This window comes from Coptis chinensis, chromosome 5, assembly GCF_015680905.1.
Source record: "Coptis chinensis isolate HL-2020 chromosome 5, ASM1568090v1, whole genome shotgun sequence".
In the NCBI taxonomy this organism is placed as follows: domain Eukaryota; kingdom Viridiplantae; phylum Streptophyta; class Magnoliopsida; order Ranunculales; family Ranunculaceae; genus Coptis; species Coptis chinensis.
This window is the reverse complement of record NC_141460.1, coordinates 23,118,536-23,126,470: the sequence shown is the minus strand read 5'-3', so window position 1 is coordinate 23,126,470 and position 7,935 is coordinate 23,118,536. Positions and strand designations below refer to the sequence as shown.

Sequence of the window (7,935 nt, the reverse complement as noted above, 5' to 3'; positions counted from 1 at the left end):
CTATATCCTGCAAAAGGTAGCAAAAGCAATAAGCTGTATGTGCATTAAACATATGAAGAGCATACTTGAAGCATTGTAAAGGTAATAAAATGAACATTTGGGGACTGATCACCGACTTCGTTACTCTTGACATAGAAGTTGCTCATGATTATATTCCCATCATATTAGGGCATCCTTTCTTGGAAACCGCCAATGCCCAAATCAATTGTCGGGATGGATCAATGACTCTTTCCTTTTGAAATATGTCTGTGGAAGTTAACATGTTTAGACTCAACCAGGAACAACTTGGTTTGCTCGTAGAAGGAAAAGTGAAGTCTATTAAGAGTTTTATATCTCATATTAGTACGGCCAACCTCATCCCTATACTAGTAGATACCCCTCTTAAGGAAGAAGACAAAGATCATAATTTTGACTCCCTAAACATAACTGAAATAGAGGAAACATTTTCCACCTTACCTTACGACCCTATAGAAGATGGAGTCAATCTTACAATGGACAAAATAGATGAATTCCTTAAAGATGCAGATGACTACCATAATTATGTGGATACAAACAACCTAGATGAGGAATTCGACTAGTTTCTAAGAGCCTGTGAAGATCTATGCTCTCAAGAACTACCTAGAGCATGATCATTCCCCAAATGTGTGCTTTATTATTTTTACAATACTTCAATTATGCCCTTCTTATACTTAATGAACAAACAACTTATATCTTTTGCTATCGTTTGTAGGATATAGACCATTTAGAACGTATATTCCTAATACGTGCATTTTAGCACAAAAATGATTATTATTAACGTTGCTTGGGAAGATTCCAGCTTAGGAGCAAAAGTTCCAGAAATTCAAGGTCAACTGTAAAAGTCAATTCTCAAGGACTCAAAGACTCAAAGGTAAAAGTTGTGGACTGAGGGACTTAAAGGCAAAATCAAGAATTCAATTACATGGGTTTAGGTCAAAAGCCCACAAGGTTGTTTCTAGAAGGGAGGGCAAAGATGTAATTGGTGTCCTATATAAACCAAAGTTGTAGAGAAAGAACATTACCCTAGAGCTAATCTTTGGTCATTAGGAGTAGATTAAATGTTTTAATTTAATAGTGTAATTTGTTCTGTACTTGTTTTCCATTTTTATGTTCTTCAAACTTTAAGTGATTTAATACAAGTTTTAAATATTAACTTTAATACAAGTTTTCATTCTTCTTTTCAATATAGGTTTTATTTACTTATCTCATCTTTGATTCAATCCCAAATATTAGTTATACTTATTTGACAAGTTCAAATGAGTATGACTTTGTGAGAAAGATAACCACCAAAACCAATTTCATTCCATGTTTTGATTCAACAACAAGTTAAAATCAAGTTTTAATCCATCTACAAATCAACCAAAAGTTTCACATTAAAAAGTAATTTCAAACACCGATTAGAAAGTAGGAGAGAAGAGTTACAAGTCTAGTTTTCCTCCAAACAGAGGATTCAAGATGAACAACACAACCCTCAACACCACTATTCTATCAACATCAAACCACCACCCGACCGCCATTCACCTGAACTAATCCCTTATAAAATTCAATCATTTACCACCACCTCAATTTCCTGCCCTCCACTTTTCCTAAAGAACCTTGAGTTTGCACTTAACCTTTTTGTTTCTCCTGTGCCACATGATTTTCTAAACCCTCCCGATATGAAAATAATACCCAAGGACAAGCCACCCGATCCCTTCATATTCAAATATGAGACAGCTCGTACCTACACTAAGAATAAGTTTTGTGCTAAACCCACCTGATCATTTTTTCCATTCCATCCTGCTAAGACTTATCCATATTTCAAGTATTTTCTACAACCAATCTTTTTCTCACAATCATTCACTTGGCCACCATTTTGTTGGAGGAAAAAGAAGAAATTGCATGCTCGGTTACGATCTAGGTCCATCAAGTTTCGCTCTCATTCCGCTAAGTTGCATCATAGGAAATTTTGGTGCCTAATTATGTTTGGGGGTGAATTCAGTGTTAATTATTTATGGAAAGACCTACAACTTTTTCGGTTGTTAATATATGGTAAATTGCATGTTAATATATGTTTTAGATAAAGTCTTGAGTATTTGACTATAAAAGACTCATTATACTATGCGATGCACTCCATTTCAATCTTATTTTATTAGAGTGCACCATTAAGGTAACCGAACCCTCCTTTTGGAGTGAGTGGTTGTAAGTGTCGGATCCTTAGTCTACCTTTCATTTAACTCACACATTCATCTCTTACACTTTTTCTCGTTATTTGAGTAGTGTTTCTCTATGGAGTGAGTTTCATTTTCATTTTTATTTCTTTATCGTAGTTTTGTTTTTCTAAAAATCAAACATATAAAAATAAAAAATAAAAAATTACTAAAAACATAAACATATATTAGTAAGTCTAGGGAATCTGACTTCAAAATACCAAAGGTTTTGTACAATACCACCTTTCTGGAGTATAGGCTACTAAAATTTTCAAACTTAAAAAGAGTTTTCAAATTTTGTTTGGGGGTGGCGTATTTTGGTCTTTCATTCCAAAATTTTTGCTATCTTTTGCTTGTCATATTTACTCCAGTAAAGTCTATGTTAGTTAGTTACGTAATTTAATTGTGTCATTGAATTATTTCATGAACCCCCTTTTCCCAATTGTTTGGGGGTGGTATATTTAATTTTAGCATATTGTACATTCACGTATTAAAATTACATGTATAAATATCAAAATATAGAACCCATGGGCCTTGTTGATTTAATAGGGATGCATAATGTAATTAGGTACCTTAATTTCGTGAAATCTCACTATTTCACAGAATTTCAGAATCTAATCATATGGGAGCCACGATATGCACATGCTTGATTTGTGAACTTATGGTATTATTTTATTTCTATTAGAGTTCGCTTATGTCCCAAATGCTATTTATTATTTTATGTTATCTCCATAATGGGTGGAACTCATATAGGAGTTGTGTATGTTTTTATTTTTTTATATTAGTATAAATTAAGTTTCTTTTTCAAGTGCTCTTATTTACAAGCACGTTTCTATGGTATTCTCTATCCTTTGTTTTCATTCCACACTTTGGGGACAAAGTATGATTATGTTTTGGGGTGGTATAGAAAGACGTTGTAAATATTTAAGCACATATTAGATTGTATATTACGTATAAAAATTAGAAAAGTATAAAAATCATAATATAGTTTATACTATGAACCTAGTGATAATGGTATTGTTCCCTTCTCCATGATAATATTAGTCTAGAAATCTGACATAGTATTTGAATTAGGATTTAATTTTTGAAACTTACACTACTAAAAAATTGACATTTCCCGACGGATCCAAAATAGATATGCCTACGGATCCAGTCCATAATTCTATTGCTGATGTACAATATCCGTCGGCAAAAAAGCCCAGGCCCATCACAGCCAACTTTTCATCTATTCCAACCCGGTGACGGTTTTCTTAGGGATCTAATCCTCAGCAAAATTGAACCCTAAAATCCCAAATTTCTTCTCGGTGGCTCTATTGTTATTTAGACAATAAAAAAATTCAGGAAACCGTCGGCTTACATTTAGGCACTGAAAATCTCCCCCCAAAAATTTCTTCTCAGTGGCTCTATTGTTTCAAGAAAAGAAAGTTTTGCCTTAATTTTTTTAAGACGGCGATTCCGCGATTCCGCTGTGAGTTTGAAGACGGTACTTTTCAATCTCAAACTTGATTATTCAATTATTTAAAATGAATAAACTTTAAATAGTTTGGTTTTGCAACTTGATTTCTGTCTAGGTTCGAGTGATTATTCAATCTCAAACACAAACTTTCCTTCTCTCTCTGCAATTGTGGTAACCTTCTCACTTCTTAATTTGGTTTAGTATAATAAAATCGATTATTTGTTTTTCCTTGGCATGTTTTAATTTACAGCTTCTCGTATCTTTGCAACTTCATTTCGGTCTGTCTCCGCTCCTTGTAGAAAGCGACTGCAACATGGATACAGTTTTATTATAGCCAATACTTAAACACCTGAAATTCTATCTTATTTGCAACAATTGTAGTAAGTAATAATAATGCATACCAGTTCCTTCCAATGACCTCCGTTGAAGAATACCCCTCATCATGAAGAAGCCGAGCTAGTGAACATTATAGAGACGATCCGTGCGGTTGCATCCGACACAACAAATGTCCGGCTTTGAAGCGAGGCCAATGCATCCTTCAGGTCTTGTGAGACTCTAGGACCACTAGATTCAAATCCATAACTTGATTCTTCGGATGTCCTTATGCATCCTGTTCATGTTCCTGTTCCTCTCTCTTCGGAATTCTTACTTTTATCTCCCGATGACTTTACATGCACGGACTTAGTATTACCCTCTTTAGTATAATTTGGGTGCTTGATTTTAGTGGTTTATTTCCATTGATTTTATTACCGTTTTATACCGAATTTAATTGCTAGGACACCAGACGTCTTCCTCTTTAATGAGTTTTATCTCTCAAATCTCTCCCTCATTCGCTCTCTTAAAAAACTAAAAGCCCAAAAAAAAACAGAGCTCCCCTCTCTACTGCCGATTATCTATCCACTGCCGATTATTATTCATTACTTAAAACCACTACTATGAAACTAGATAAACCTGAAAACTTAGAAGAAGAAAATGGGAATAAAAAGAAATTGAGCTGTTTTGATGTGTTTGTTTGTTTGGGTGTGTTGAGATACTGGAGTGCTACTTCTAATATTATAAGTGATTGTGATGAAGTTTTCAATTATTGGGAACCTCTTCATTATGTGTTGTATAAATCTGGGTTCCAAACTTGGGAGTATAGGTATATTTTTTTTTATATTTATTTGCATTTAATGTAGAAATTGGGTGATGGAGTTTATATTTGAATTCATGAATTTTTTAGCCAAGGGTATTTGTCTGTGTAATGTTCTGTGTATTACTTTTGTCGATATTATAAATGAGCAATCTTTATATACTTGTCTGAGTGTTGTATGGTTTGATATATGTGTAGTGCAACTAGAATGATATTTAATGGAGTGATCAATGTTTGTGAATGAGAAAGTATGCTAGTCTCGTGATTTTCGCCTATATAAACTGGTTCATCTGATTTCCTTGTGCCTAATTATTTGATTTGGTTGATGCTTCTTACATACTAGCTTTTCTTTGTTATATATAGTGGTATGGATGCTTTCGCTTCATCGATAGATAAGAGTTGGATTTCCTTAAAATATCCAGATAAGCGTTTTATAGCTGGTTTAGAGAAATTTGTGGAGTTCACGAAGATACACCATCGTAATAAAAAGGTCATACCCTGTCCATGTGGCAAATGCCTAAACCAAGGCCCGGCCAAGACCCATGATGACGTCAAAGTAGATTGTTTTAGGCATGGCTTTGATGAAACATATAATGTGTGGTTAGTGCATGGTGAAGTAGCACAAAATCAGTATGTTGAACAAGGATCAAGTTTTCGTGATAATGCATATAATGAAATGGACATGGCTAATGCCCTTAACACTGTGGTGGGGGAACTTGGTGGTGATAATTTGGACACGCTAATGGGAGAACATAATGAACAAAATGACTTATTTGAAGATGTTAAGTTTAGTTCTAATTTGCGTAAGGCGATGAGCGAATTGTATGCCGGAAATAAGGACTTCACCGTTCTTAGATTTGTAGTGAAATTATTTAATTTGAAGATCACACATGGGTGGACTGACCAAAGTTTTACTGCATTGCTTCAACTATTCCAGTTGGTGCTTCCAAGTGGGAATAACACACCAAAAAATATGTATCATGCGGATAAGATAATCAAAGATTTAGGATTAAAGTATGATAAAATTGATCGTCTTGAGAAATGATTGTATGTTATCTTGGGGAGACTACAAATCTAAGGTTTCTTGTCATATTTGTGGGGTCTCGAGGTTTAAAACTTTAAGCATTGAGGAAAGAAAGAAAGGGTCGTCCGGTGTCTGCGAAGATCTTAAGATATTTTCCACTAGCGGATAGGTTAAAGAGATTATATAGAGTGGATTGGGTAGCAAAGGCTATCGTTGGCATTCAACCGGAAAGTCCCTCCGTGTACTTTGGGGCATCCAAATGACTCGGGTGTGGAAGCTAATTGATACACAATACCCGTTTTTTTGCTACCGAGCCTCGAAATGTCCATTTGGGGCTAGCAACTGATGGCTTCAATCCTTTTGGGTCATTAAGCTCATTGCATAGTTCGTGGCCTGTGATGTGTGTAACTTACAACCTTCCACCTTGGTTGTGCATGAAACCCCAATTCACCATGCTCACAACACTCATCGAAGGTCCAAAGCAGCCTGGTAAAGATATTCATGTGTTTTTGCAACCATTGGTCAAGGAGTTGAATGACTTGTGGCATGAAGGGGTAATGGTAAAAGATGCATCAAAAGGAGATGTATTTAAAATGCGGGTTGTTTTGATGTGGACAATACATGACCTTCTAGCTTATGGAAATATCTCCGGTTGTAAGACTAAAGGAAAACTTGGTTGTCCAGCTTGTGGTCCAAAGACTGCTTCTTTTTGGCTTCGCAATGGAGGTAAGCATGTGTACATGAGAAGCAGACGTTGGTTGCCTTTGTTAGATGAAGCTAGAAATGATACAAGAGAAAGCACCTATGATAAAACTCAAGAGCTAGAGGAGCACCAGTTCAAAGATGTTGTGAGAGGACCTATAGGTTTGGCAACAACATACACAAAGTATTGTGTAAATGGTTTTCTCTTTGTCACCAAGGATCATGAACGAACACGAAGGAACCAAAACAGCGGTGTTAGCACAAGATGCATGACTACTTTTCGGTCTAGTGCTAAGGACAAATATCCAGTTGAAGACTATGTCGAATACTATAGTGTTCTTCGGAAAATTGTTCAACTACAGTATCGAGAGGGGTACAAGCCTGTTTTGTTCAAGTGTGATTGGGTAAAATGCTCCCAAACTGGTGTGAAAATAGATGTAGAAGCAAACCTCAAACTGGTGAACTTGTCTAACCTAATGAGTTCAGACTGTATGGCTGATGAACCGTTTATTTTCGCGGAGCGTGCTGCACAGGTTTTTTATTCGAGGGATCCAATGGCTCCTGATTGGCATGTAGTCATATAGGTTCCAAAAAAGTTGTATTCTGATCATGATGAAGTGTGTCTGCTATCAGATGATAGAACGATAAATATTAATATTAATATAGGAGGGCCTTCCAATGTGGAAACCGTGGAGGACGATCTAGTACCTAATGACCCAGAAGATGCGTTTGTGGTTGTTGAGAATAGGAGAAATAAAAAGAGACAAAGTTCTAATAGGCCCTAGACCATAACTTGGTCGTTGTCTTTTTTTTGGACTGTTTTGTTTCCATGCTATGTATTTTGTTGGTTACAATGACTTGTGTATTTCTTTGTTGGTTATTGCATTATATCCTTATGTAATTGGTCGTGTCTTTATGTCCTTATGTCATTAAACTATTATAATTGATTGTGAAGTGTCATCATGGGAGCAAAAAATCAGCACAAGTATAGGATTAATAACTTCTTTTTCCCTATGTTATGTTATTAGAATCTTATAATTTGACTGTATGCTCTCTTTGAAATGTCACACCGCTTCTTTATTTTCTTTTGCTTTTTGCTTCATGAAATTCCACATTTTATTTAGTGAACATGGACACTCACTACTCACCTGGTCGTTCAAACTCACTGGATGATGATCAGCTCAATGAAGACATGGGTAATTAATTTTAGTTTAACATTTAAGATTTCTTTTAATAATTATGATATGGTACAACCTTAATTATGGCATGTTGTTTGTTTGTGCAGGTGATGATTCCACAAACATTCCGGGTTCATCCGTATCTGCATCTTCTAAAAAAAGAGGCCCTTCAATTGGCATCGAAGAAATTAAGGGTCAACCACGTCCGGAACTTGTAATGCAGAATAATCGAAAAG

At 35.5% G+C, this 7,935-nt stretch overlaps 1 long non-coding RNA gene across 1 annotated transcript; it reads left to right on the top strand.

The window, feature by feature from the left end:
- The first annotated feature begins 3,574 nt into the window (after positions 1–3,574).
- LOC147497119 (uncharacterized) lies at positions 3,575–7,722 on the top strand. Its single transcript, XR_015196589.1, has 3 exons — positions 3,575–3,690; positions 3,779–3,834; positions 7,646–7,722. It is a non-coding gene; the product is annotated as an uncharacterized LOC147497119 (long non-coding RNA).
- The last annotated feature ends 213 nt before the right edge of the window (positions 7,723–7,935 follow it).